The sequence below is a fragment of the Juglans regia genome, chromosome 14 (assembly GCF_001411555.2).
Source record: "Juglans regia cultivar Chandler chromosome 14, Walnut 2.0, whole genome shotgun sequence".
NCBI lineage: Eukaryota > Viridiplantae > Streptophyta > Magnoliopsida > Fagales > Juglandaceae > Juglans > Juglans regia.
Window position 1 is genome coordinate 24,665,053 of NC_049914.1, and position 13,777 is coordinate 24,678,829.

The window sequence follows — 13,777 nt, forward strand, 5'->3', positions numbered from 1 at the left end:
TTGGCATGATTTGTGGCCGACACAAGAAAAAGAAAAAGGAAGACAACGATGCAAAAATCTTGAAAAGTGATAAAGATTACTTGAACGAATTTCTAAAAAGAAGGTAAAGAAAAAGCAGGAGGCAAAGCATCTTCAACAATAACAAGCTAGACATTTCTAGTGTAACGGGCAGCTGCATGCACAGGCATGCAAGATTAGCTTATAGAACCATCGATCAAGAAATGGAGGAAGTGGTTCTCTTGATCAACATTGCTGAAGTAATTACTACAACATTGAAAAACCAATCTGTCAAAAAACTAAAAAGTAATTTATAACCTAATCCTCTACAACAAAAAAAAAAAAAAAAAAGAACTAAATGATTCGCAGACATAGGCCCAGTACCGAATAATGTAAATCTATACGTCTTATTCACCATTTATGTTTGTTGTGCTTATCTCCTATTCGCTGCAATTAACATCTGTATGGGCACAGTATTGCCACTCCAGACCGCCATTGTGCGCCCAAATCCAGACCGATCGAGGCCCAAATAGTCACAATGAGCCGAGAATACCTCATTCTCTCTCTCCAGTATGTCATTACAAAACAGGCTTAACAACTACCATCAAAACAAAAATAAAGAGAAAAAGTTTGAGTTTATGTAAATTTAAAGGAGTGTATCCATCGATTTAGCTAGCAGATGAAACAATAAATTTCATTTTAGTCGCACGTGCAACAATAAAAAGGAAGCTCAAGGGTGTCAAATTACATGGGTGAAAATGAATCGGGCTGAATGGTTTTTCCAACGAAGGGTGCCAAAAAAATCTTTGTCAACAATGAAAGGGCACTGGATAACTTGTATTAGACGTGTGGATGGAATTGTCCTTGGAAAGTAAACGATGACAAGTCATAGTTTCAGCAGCATTACTCTGTAGGTCCATTACTTTCCTGCATGGTTAGAATCTTCTTTTTACACACTCTCTCTCTCTCTCTCTCTAGTAGGCACTTTCCTTGCAGGTCCATCACATGCAAGACAATGCCTTTGCCTCCCACAAATCAAATACGCATACAGCTAGCTAGCATTCACTTATACTTTTAATACCATGTTTATATGGGATTTTTGTTGGCTTCCATCTTATAAATCAGTAGCCACACGACAGCTGTAATTTGAATAAGCTCCGTAAAAGTATTTTATTATTATAATTTTTTTAATTTTTTAAATAAAATATAATAAATAATTCAATTTTTTTAAAATTTTAAAAAAATAATAATATTTTATTCAACTTTTAATTTTTATTTCAATTCATCTCATCTCAACTAACTATCTATCCAAACTGCACCTAAGAAATAAATACACATGAATTTCTTTCCTTCCCCTTTAAAAGCAAAGGTGATACATTAATAATATTTACCGATATAAAGTTCGCTTATACCGTGCATATCTTTTGAGAAAATTAAATAAATATAGAATTTATATAAAAAATTAATTTTTTAATAATAAACTTTATTTTTTTTCAAATGAAATATACTGTGCATTTGCATAATCCTGAACTATATATATCTAATATTACTCAATCCCATTATTCTTGGATGCTTGCCTAGCTAGCCTACTTTACAAATGGCAATAAGACGGAAAGCTAGCTTGAAGTTCGGTGTAATTGCCACTATTCTTCGCATGATCATTGGTGGCCGACACAATGAAAAAAAAAAAAAAAAAAAAAAGAAAAAGGAAGACTAAGATGCAAACATCTTGAAAAGTGATAAAGATAACGAATTTCTAAAAAGAAAGGTAAAGAAAAAGCAGGAGGCAAAGCATCTTCAACAGTAATAAGACATTTCTCGTGTAACAGGCAGCTGCATGCACAGGCATGCAAGATTAACTTATAGAACCATCGATCAAGAAATGGAGGAAGTGGTTCTCTTGATCAACGTACATTGCTGAAGTAATTACTACAACATTGAAAAACCAATCTGTCAAAAAACTAAAAAGTAATTTATAACCTAATCCTCTACAACAAAAAAAAATAATAATAATAACTAAACGATTCGCAGACATAGGCCCAGTACCGAATTATGTAAATCTGTGCATCTTATTCACCATTTATGTTTGTTGTGCTTATCTCCTATTTGCTGCAACTAACATCTGTATGGGCACTGTATTGCCACTCCAGACCGCCATTGTGCGCCCAAACCCAGACCGATCGAGGCATAAATAGTTACTATGAGCCGAGAATGACTCATTCTCTCTCTTCAGTATGTCATTACAAAACTGGCTTAACAACTACCATCAAAACAAAAACAAAGAGAAAAAGTTTGAGTTTATGTAAATTTAAAGGAGTGTATCCATCGATTTAGCTAGCAGATGAAACAATAAACTTCATTTTAGTCGCACATGCAACAATAAAAGTAACCTCAAGGGTACCAAATTACATGGATGAAAATGAATCGGACTAAATGGTTTTTTCCACCGAAGTGATGTAAGGGATTACTATGTATGTTAAAAAATCTTTATGGGTTACCGCTGCGTCGTACGCTTGGTTTGAGGGATTTTTTGGTGGAGTCCTATTCTTCGGTAGTGGTTGGATGGCTTAATTCGGATATTTGTAAATATTAGTATTTATGGGATTTATGGGAGGAAGTAAAAATGCTTGTTTGTTTGCTTAAGGTTCAATTTCGACATATTTTTAGAGAAGCTAATATGGTTGCGGATTTTCTGGCTAAAAAATGGACAAAAGGAAGGACTATAGATTTCATCGGTGAAGATTATGTCAAAGGAAAATTTTGGGGTTTAGTGCGCCTAGATAAATTGGGGATTTCATATATTCGAACTTGATGTAAAGTTTATTTTCATCCACGTTGTATTCATGGTTGTTCCTTTGCCTTAGTGAGGGTTTTTATAATAAGAGGCAGAGACCTTGTCTTTTAGTTAAAAAAAAAAAAATCTATAATATTACAATGAAAAAAGCATTATGTGTGCACTACTAGCAGTCAAAATTTAAACTATTTTGCTAGGCAAGAGGCTTTTTTCAATCGGTAAACAACTAAGCAAGAGGCATTTCACATCCAATCAGTATAGGCTTTCCACTTGCATAATCACCCGTTCTAATTCATTCAATACAGCTAAAAACAGAGTCAAGGCATTCTCTGTAATTTTCAGAGCAACTTCCAAAGCCAACAATTATGTGAAAGACGTCATAAAAAGGTGTGGGTGGCTGAGGCCATTGTATTATAAAGTGGTGTCATTGAATTATCAAATTCTTAGAGAAACAAATGCCTTTAAACAAGGAGGAGGAGGAGGATACGGAAAGGGGTCATACAGAGTCACTAACAAGTATCACAGTGAAGAGTCACCATAAGGTAATTACCCTAATTTAATACATTTTTAATTCTATAACACGTTCTAATTCATTCAATACAGTTAAAAGTAAATGCACATACCAAAAGGAATATTAAACATAGACTTTCACAGATATATAAGAACATATAAACTTACACAGATATAAATACATGTGGGTGGGTGCATTTATGTATGTATAATAATTAGTACGTGTGTATTGTATTGCGCTTAAAGTTGGGTACTCCATCGACAGATGTGACAATCATGACAATAATCATAAGAGCTGTGAGAAAAGGTTTTAATCAGTGCCTGTGTGCTTGATGTTAATCACGTCAGAGCTCGTTTAGCACACTTAGAAAAATTCTACAACATCACTGAGTGATGATTGCTGCCAAAGAATATATGGAGTTTTTAAATAATAGTTTCTGGAGGGAGAGAGAGAGTGGGGGACAACGTCCTCATCGCTCTCTAATTTTCAGTCAGTCCCTTTCAGAGCTTATGTAATGCGTAGAATCTTACCCACTTCTTTCCTCTTCTTTTTCTTTTCTTAAAACATGAATAGTATAGCAAGTCTCCTCGAAGTTCATTAAATTACCTTTTTAGTTGCAATTTTAGTGATTAAAGAGCAGAACGCATACATTAGCAGTTACAAAAGAGAACATGTAGCAGTTGTGAGATGAGTGTATCTGGTGTTTTTCTTTTTTAATGGCATCGGGTGTCCGAGAACAAAGTCCCGACTAATCCTAGACGTGAATAGGTTCTCGGCAAGGAGTTTTCCGAAGTGCACCTAGAATAATTCAAGGGTATCTAGTTTAATATAAACTCAGTCCTAAACAAGTATAATGCCTGCAGGCATTTTACAAAGCTCAAACCTAATTGCTCTACTACTACATTTACCTATTCAAAAAGTATTGCATAAAGAAATTGCAGAAAATAGCCCTTAGAAAAAAAATATATATATGAGATCATAGTTTTGTATTCACACCTGACCATTTCTACACATAGAACTTGGACAGAAATTGAATTCGGTTTCGTCAAAATAAGCACAGTTTGTGGGTGTGATTTCCCACCTCAAAGAGATCTGAAAGAAAAATGAAGTTTCAATTTGAAAAAAGATGAACGATCCCAAAATTCTGTTCATTAGTATGTTCATTAGTTTGTGGGTGGACAGGAACCCCTTGTTATCCCCAAGCAGAAATAAGGCAGCAATAGGCATGGTTCAACTTCACAGGGAAGGGATCATTAGACCTGGCCATGCCAAGCGCTATTCCAACTTCTATGAAGACACCAATGAACTATTCTAACAGTCACTCAAAGAGTGCTAGCAGAGTTGAGAAAAGAGGTGTAAAGGTGAGCAAATAGATACACCAGTGGCAAAAGCCTGCAAGCAAATAGATGGATCAGTGGCAAATGCCACTGCTTTGACACGTTAAATTAGTGGCAGAACCACAGCCTCTTACATAGAGAATAGTTGTGTACATGTTTACTGCTTCTTTCTGCAGTTGTTATATTCCCTCTTTCAAAAGAGACAATTTCATGTTTGTGCTGTTCTCTTTATTCACCTTTGCAGCATCATGAAAGTTTAAATGAAGCCTGTCTCATAAACATAATTATATTATAGTTCAATCCTGAGATTGGAGGCATTAGTTGTGTTGCAATATTGTTGATTACTATCAAATAATTTTTACATCTATATGACCATGGAATAAGGGAGAGAAAATGAATAACTAAATTAAGTCTAATAAAATAAGAACAAAAACATAAATATTATTACCACAAATGTAGCTTTTTATTTTTTTCTTCCTTTTCTTTTCATATTTTTTTAACATATTTAAATATTTAAAAAAAAAACTTCAATACAATAAAGTCACTTCCTTAATCATTAAATAATAAAAAATTAAATACATGAGCGGTCAAAGTGAGGGGGCAAACTTAGGCAGCATACTAGCATTTTTCTAAATAATAACTAGACTAACACATATCAGAATAAAATTATGCATTCCAAAACAAACGGCATATTAGGACTCATTAGCTGTGGGAGTACTGAGAAACTACCTTAAACTACCTTTCTGATCATCTTGGAATCAAAATCCAACAAGAACTTCATGCGAGCAAAGTCCATTCCACCCGTAGTACTTTCCAAATTGCTCATTTGCTTCACTGCACCACATTGGTTAGTTGACCAAGTTCCCCATTCTTGCATCATCAACATCACTATCATGCTCTGTAGCACAAGCCAGAAAATTCCTTGAATAAGGAGAGAGGTTATAAATTTAACCCAAATGTGATGGAAAAATCAGAGCATCAAAAAGTATCCAGTGCCTGTAGCACAAGGCTTCAGGTTGCTTGATCCGACTATAGCATGTTTTGGAAATATTGGTGGATAATGAATGCAATGTTTTAATTTTTTTATTATTTTATAGATAATTGAAAATGGTATATATTGAAAGATTTTGAATTTTTTACATTAAATAAGCAAATGAATGGCATTGAAGAGGGGTACTAAATAAATTAAATAAAATAAAATGGTGAAAGAATTAAAAAAAAAACTTGAGGAATAATGTTGAGGTGTTAATATTTTGTCAAAATAAAAATATTTGTTAGATAGAAACTAATCGTTCCCAATTCTGTAAAAAAAATTCTGACGTGTTAATTTTAGCTTACATAGACACATAAATATCACAACACGTCATTTTTAGAAGTGGGACGGTACCTCTACTTATATTACTCATCCTCACTCACTTATGACGGAGGAAAACTGTGATTACATAAGAAAGCTTGGGTGTATTAAAACTCCGAACCCAAGCTTTAAAATGTAGTAAGAAAAATATATCCTTCCTACATGTACAAACTAAAATCTCTATAGTGAATCTGATAATCTGCTGTAGTGAATATGGTGATCAATGATCTTGTCCCTGATACCGCAAGATCTTGCATGAGGTCATGCATTTTAAAGTAAATTATGTTGTCCTGCCCAAACCATCCGTTTTAGCTTCTTGAAAGAATGATCTTGAAAGACAACCAGTCTGTTTCTGAATTTTCCAAGCACAGCAAAGTCCTTGCAATTGTTGTTATGGCAAGCGGGACACTTTTCTATGCGTCTTATTCACCATTTATGTTTGTTGTGCTTATCTCCTATTCACTGCAACTAACATCTGTATAGGCACTGTATTGCCACTCCAGACCGCCATTGTGCGCCCAAATCCAGACCGATCGAGGCCCAAATAGTCACTATGAGCCGAGAATGACTCATTCTCTCTCTTCAATAAGTCATTACAAAACAGGCTTAACAACTACCATCAAAACAAAAACAAAGAGAAAAAGTTTGAGTTTATGTAAATTTAAAGGAGTGTATCTATCGATTTAGCTAGCAGATGAAACAATAAATTTCATTTTAGTCGCACGTGCAACAATAAAAAGGAAGCTGAAGGGTGCCAAATTACATGGGTGAAAATGAATCGGGCTGAATGGTTTTTCCACCGAAGGGTGCCAAAAAAATCTTTATCAACAATGAAAGGGCACTGGATAACTTGTATTAGACGTGTGGATGGAATTGTCCTTGGAAAGTAGATGACAAGTCATAGTTTCAGAAGCAGTACTGTGCAGGTCCATTACTTTCCTGCATGGTTAGAATCTTCTTTTTACACTCTCTCTCTCTCTCTCTAGTAGGCACTTTCCTTGCAGGTCCATCTCATGTAAGGCTTTTATTCAATGTCGGTCCCGTCTTGTCCTCTGTATTCAAACTCAAAGCAAACATATCTTCCTTCTATCCCTTCAGTGATGATCTCAATATATAAAATATCTACATGATCTCAATAAAATAGCGAGGAAAATAACGTATATGGATTACTAAAACATGCACTTCCTTTTCAGAGTTGATTAACATTGATCACTCTTTCTCTCTACTTAATTTTCTTGCTAAGGGTTTTTATCATCATTCTTCTTAAGAAAATGATATGGAAAATGATAGAGCATCAAGACTACGACACTTCAAAGAAATTGCTGGTTGAATTGGTCTCTGCCAACACCCTCTCTATCATACTAATTTCTTCAACAGTAGTGTAGGTCCATCACTAATTTCTTTAACGCCTCAGTACTCTCCAATTGTAAATCCAAGAAATACTCATTACCTACATCTTGGTCTGATAACTTAATAAGCAAAACATTATTTCAAATGTGATGGAAGTTGATCATAACTCAGCTTAAGAGTTGGTACGATGTCTTTTTCTTTTATTTTTGAGAGTTTATTGTTCTTGAAAGACAACCACTCTGTTTCTGAATTCTCCAAGCACGGAAATGTCCTTCCAATTGTTCTTATGGCAAGCAGGACGCGTACACACTTTTCTACAGATATCAACTTAGGAGATATTATATAATAATATCATTCATAAAAATAACCGAAAACTGTTACGGAACATTTGTGCCAGGATTCATTCAAATAACGGTCATACTACAGTCTTCATTTTTCTTTTTGGGTTTGGCTTCATGTTGGTAGTCAAACGGTGTCGTAATGTGATACTAATTGGAACCTTAAAAACAGAGTCAAGGCATTCTCTGTAATTTTCAAAGTCTGAAGAATTATCAAATTGTTAGAGAAACAAACGCCTTTAAACAAGGAGGAGGATTCGGAAAGCCAAGAGACCCTAAAGAAAATGGGACGATGGGAGGAACTTGTCCTTTGAACATGGATGCTGCCTAAAAATCAGTTGATAATAATTGTTAAGTACAGTCTGAAAGCAAAAGAATCTGAAAGAAATAGATATCATTGTGTAGCATGAAATTCAGTTGATGCAGATTCCAGGGTTTTAGACTTCATTTCCAAGAATAAACCCACTCTTACATAGGGGTGGGCAGCGGGGTCCCTTTCCTGCAACCAAATAAGAAGGCACCAAAATAAAACCACATCAATCAAAACTAAAAAACAATAAATATGTATCTTCTACATGCACTTGTGTCTATTTATAGCTTGACTAGGTTTTGGTTCATAATGTGTAGACTATCTACATGTTGTAAAAATGCTTTCTGGTTATCTAATGAAGTTTTTGCTATGTGTGATGATTCAACTGGAGTCTCTTATACAAATATATGATAGGGTATGGTTTAAAGATAGCATAGATTCTCGCTAGAGTTTGTCTACTACATCCTCCTTTTTTCTTGATTTTGCTGACTACACATACATTTATTTTCAGATGAATGATTTTGTTAATCCTGTCTGGTTGGATTGAATGATTTTAACCCACGGCCACCAGCTCTCCTTCCCTCCCGAGCCACCACTCCACACCAAGTTCTGTTCTCACAATCTCATAAAGAAATTTCTCCTTTATTTGGATTGAATGAACATATTTGATTGTATTTGGCTTGTTTTGTGATATGTTTCTTATCAAACTTTTTAAATCTCAGGTGACAGAGGGCCATCTCCTCGATTTGGGTTTGTTGAGGAGCTTCTTGTAGGTAGTTGTTAATCCTACTACTCTGATTTATTTTTACATGACTAATGTTTTGATTAGTCATTAGAAGAACAACAAGAGAACGTGGGAGAATGTTTTGATTATGCCAATAAAAATGTAGTGCTTTGTATGTTTCTGGTATTTCCACAGTTAGTTCAGATTTCTTTTTGAAAAGCAACATAGGTTCAGATTTCAAAGTCTCAATCTTAAATAACTAGGCTTTTGGTTGATATGCACATTTAAAATCTTGAGAAATGGGGAAAGGCAGCTAATACTGTATCATTTGATGTCACTTTTACATGTTGTGCAAGACTTCTCCAGTGGTCGTCCTGATTATTTCTTCTTTCTCCCTTCTTTCTTTGGATGGATCTATGTCCTGATCCTAGGAAGGGAATTTTTCTATTTCATACTTTCACTTCTTGGAAACTGGTACTTAGACTAAAGACCTTTCTTGGACTCATCCTTTATCAGGTGAACCAGCTCAGTTAGTGATGTGGACCAATATGCAATTCTCTTGATCATTTCTTTAGCTTCCTCCTCCCACTCTTCTCTTTGAGACAAAAGGCTGAGGGCGTGGGGTTGACATGCATGATTGTGCTTGTTTAAACAATTTGATACTGGACTTTACTGAGATCTTGAGATTGCACGACTATGAGTTCATTCTACACTTGAAGAAAATTTATGCCATTTCACTATCTCATTTCATTTGAGAGCATATGTTTTTCATTTACTTTCGTGGTCCTATGCTAGGCATGCTGCATGTACGAAGTCTGCTTTTTGTGCATGTCATGCCAAATGACTGGTTAATTTATTGATGCGAACTGGAAGCATTATCTATGGAGAGGACTTGGGATACAGAAACTCACTTTTAATTTCCATTCATAGGGACCTTAACAATTGGTAGATTGATGTTTGCATGTCTATGGCAGTGGTATTAAATTAGATCAAATGGTTGCAGTAGTATTAAATGGATCAAATGGTTGCAGTGGTATTTAAATGAAACATGTTTGATATAAATACTAAATTGCAATTTATATATAATTTGGATGTGTATTATAATTTTTATTTATTCTGTTTTGTGCATTCTTTTTTTATTTTCTGAAACATCATTTCCGAAGAGTAAAATTTGCCGGAAATAAATTTTTACGCATATAAGCTTTAGTCGCCGCAAATACTATTTTGCAGCGCCAATTAGTCGCTGGAAATTTAATTATAACGCTCATTGAAAATTGCTGTAAAGATCATTAAATGGGAATGCCTTTTCCAGCATTTTATGAATAATTCCAGCATTCTAATGGTCGATTGTAATTGATTTCATGGCATGACCATTCATGAATTTCTTGTATCACTAGAACATCACTCCTAGGCATTGCTCTTGCATATGACCCGTGTACTTGCGCATTTGCATATTTCTATGATTAATAAAATCTTATTTACCGATCAAAAAATAATTCTTCACAATTCACCAATCATCAAACAACACCAGCTACGGTTTGGCTAAAATCTGATTTGGCCCATTAAGAGCTAAGTGATCTTTTCACTCCTATTCATTTTACAACTCACTTGGAAGTTTGATTATGTTCCAAGCTGCAGAGATCAACATCTCAGCAGCACTAGACTTAATTCTTGCAGTAGCAGTTAGCTGTTCTTTGATGAAAAATGTTACTTTGTCCACTTAGTTTGCTCCCTTATTTTGACACCTCATGTATTTTATTTTATTTTTTAAATTTTTTTCTTTACTTAATAGTTAAGGAAGTGACTATTAGTGTATTGATATTTTTTTTATATATATATATTTTTTAAAATGTTTTAAAATGATAAAAAAAATGAATAAAAAAATTGAAAAGAAAATGAAAAGGCCAATTTGGCTTTTAGATCATTTTCCTTTAGTGGTGCTACTCAGGTGGCAGAGTAGTACCGCTCTTTTTTGATTGCTACACATGGTTTTTTTTATTTTCCTTTAGTTCTCTCAAAACTTTTATTGAACTGGAGTGGGAAGTTCTTTAATTATCTTTTATACCATTGCAAGATTGCTAATGCTTTGGGGAGTGAAAAAATGGAGTTGGTTCGGCTTGTGCTTTGTGGTGTGCGCCATATATCCATCCCTAAATCGATAGATATATGAATAACATATTTTTTTTTCTTGAATTATAAACATTAGTATTATATATAAGTACGATATTCATTATTACATGTAAATAAAAAATTCTTAGCCTATTATATTACAATGGAGTTAATTAATTAAGCATGTTACATAAATTAGAATGGTCCCAAAGTGAATTTGTTTGTTTGCAATGTGGCACTAAGTTCATCTGTCTACCGTGAAGATAAATGGTAAAGCTAAAACGTTAGATAGATGATTTAGAATTAAAAGGGAATATTAGTAGGCTAAGGATCCGTTTAGATTCGGAAAGTGTTTCATCTCATCATTACAACTTTCTTAATTTTTCATACAAAATATAATAAATAATTTAACTTTTTCAAATCTCAATTCAAATTTTTCAAATTTTAAGTGGTAATAAGACGGAAAGCTAGCTAGAAGTTCGGTGTAGTTGCCACTATTCTTCGCATGATCATTTGTGGCCGACACAAGGGGTAAAAAAACAAAAAAGGAAGACTACGTACGGTGCAAACATCTTGAAAAGTGATAAAGACAACTTGATCATGAATTTCTAGTTCGGTGTAATTGCTACTATTAATTCTTGGCATGATTTGTGGCCGACACAAGAAAAAGAAAAAGGAAGACAACGATGCAAAAATCTTGAAAAGTGATAAAGATTAGTTGAATGAATTTCTAAAAAGAAGGTAAAGAAAAAGCAGGAGGCAAAGCATCTTCAACAGTAACAAGACATTTCTAGTGTAACAGGCAGCTGCATGCACAGGCATGCAAGATTAACTTATAGAACCATCGATCAAGAAATGGAGGAAGTGGTTCTCTTGATCAACGTACATTGCTGAAGTAATTACTACAACATTGAAAAACCAATCTGTCAAAAAACTAAAAAGTAATTTATAACCTAATCCTCTACAAAAAAAAAAAAAAAAAGAACTAAACGATTCGCAAACATAGGTCCAGTGTTGAATCATGTAAATCTATGCATCTTATTCACCATTTATGCTTGTTGTGCTTATCTCCTATTCGCTGCAACTGATGTCTATACGGGCACTGTATTGCCATTTTAGACCGCCATTGTGTGCCCAAATTCAGACCGATCAAGACTCAAATAGTCACTGTGAGCCGAGAATGACTCATTCTCCCTCTTCAGTATGTCATTACAAAATAGGTCTTAACAACTACGATCAAAACAAAAACAAAGAGAAAAAGTTTGATACCATTACTATATTAATTTTACAATGTATATATGGGATTTTGGTTAATTGGCTTCCACCTTATAAATCAGTAGCCACACAACAGCTGTAGTTTAAATAAGCTCTGTAAAAATATTTCATTTTATCTCATTACTATATTTTTTTTAAATTTTTAAATAAAATATAATAAATAATTCATAATTTTTAAATCTTAAACTAATAATAATATTAAAAAATAATATTATAATAATATTTTATTCAACTTTTAAATTTTATCTCAATTCATCTCATCTCATCTCAATTAACTATCTATCCAAACGGCACCTAAGAAATAAATATACATAAATTTCTTTCCTTCTCCTTTAAAAGCAAAGGTGATACATTAATAATATTTGGGAGTTCACATGTATTGTGCATATCTTTTGAAATAAATAAATATGAAATTTATATAAAAATTAATTTTTTGATAATAAATTATTATTTTTTTAAATAAAATATGGTGCTTACACAATCTATAACTATATATAACTATATACCTAATATTACTCAATTCCAGAAATAAATAAATTTTTTTTTAAAAAGAAAGAAAAGAAAAGAAAGGAAAGGAAGACTACGATGCAAAACATCTTGAAAAGTGATAAAGAGAACTTGATGAATTTCCAATTCGGTGTAATTGCTACTATTAATTCTTGGCATGATTTATGGCCGACACAAGAAAAAGAAAAAGGAAGACGACGATGCAAAAATCTTGAAAAGTGATAAAGATTACTTGAACGAATTTCTAAAAAGAAGGTAAAGAAAAATTGGGAGGCAAAGCATCTTCAACAGTAACAAGACATTTCTCGTGTAACAGGCAGCTGCATGCACAGGCATGCAAGATTAACTTATAGAACCATCAATCAAGAAATGGAGGAAGTGGTTCTCTTGATCAGCATTGCTAAAGTAATTACTACAACATTGAAAAACCAATCTGTCAAAAAACTAAAAAGTAATTTATAACCTAATCCTCTACAACAAAAAAGAAAAAGAAAAAGAACTAAACGATTCGCAGACATAGGCCCAGTACCGAATCATGTAAATCTGTGCATCTTATTCACCATTTATGTTTGTTGTGCTTATCTCCTATTCGCTGCAACTAACATCTGTATGGGCACTGTATTGCCACTCCAGACCGCCATTGTGCGCCCAAACCCAGACCGATCGAGGCATAAATAGTTACTATGAGCCAAGAATGACTCATTCTCTCTCTTCAGTATGTCATTACAAAACAGGCTTAACAACTACCATCAAAACAAAAACAAAGAGAAAAAGTTTGAGTTTATGTAAATTTAAAGGAGTGTATCCATCGATTTAGCTACCAGATGAAACAATAAACTTCATTTTAGTCGCAGATGCAACAATAAAAGTAACCTCAAGGGTACCAAATTACATGGATGAAAATGAATCGGACTAAATGGTTTTTTACACCGAAGTGATGTAAGGGATTACGTATGTTAAAAAATCTTTATCAATAATGACAGTGCAATGGATAACTGGTACTAGACGTGTGGATGGAATTGTCCTTGGAAAGTAGACGATGACAAGGCCTAATTCAATGTCGGTCCCGCCTTGTCCTCTGTATTCAAACTCAAAGCAAACATATCTTCCTTCTATCCCTTTAGTAGTGAGATGATCTCAATATATAAAATATCTACACGATCTCAATAAA

The 13,777-nt window shown here is 33.8% G+C and overlaps 1 long non-coding RNA gene across 2 annotated transcripts; it reads left to right on the forward strand.

The window, feature by feature from the left end:
- The first annotated feature begins 8,236 nt into the window (after positions 1-8,236).
- On the forward strand, positions 8,237-10,453 carry LOC108994630. 2 transcript variants are annotated; one of them, XR_004798295.1, is made up of 4 exons: positions 8,237-8,406; positions 8,503-8,597; positions 8,714-8,764; positions 9,232-10,453. It is a non-coding gene; the product is annotated as an uncharacterized LOC108994630 (long non-coding RNA). The 2 variants fall into 2 exon arrangements; XR_001996740.2 differs by lacking the exon at positions 9,232-10,453 and having other exon boundaries at positions 8,246-8,406; positions 8,714-9,058.
- Positions 10,454-13,777: the final 3,324 nt, after the last annotated feature.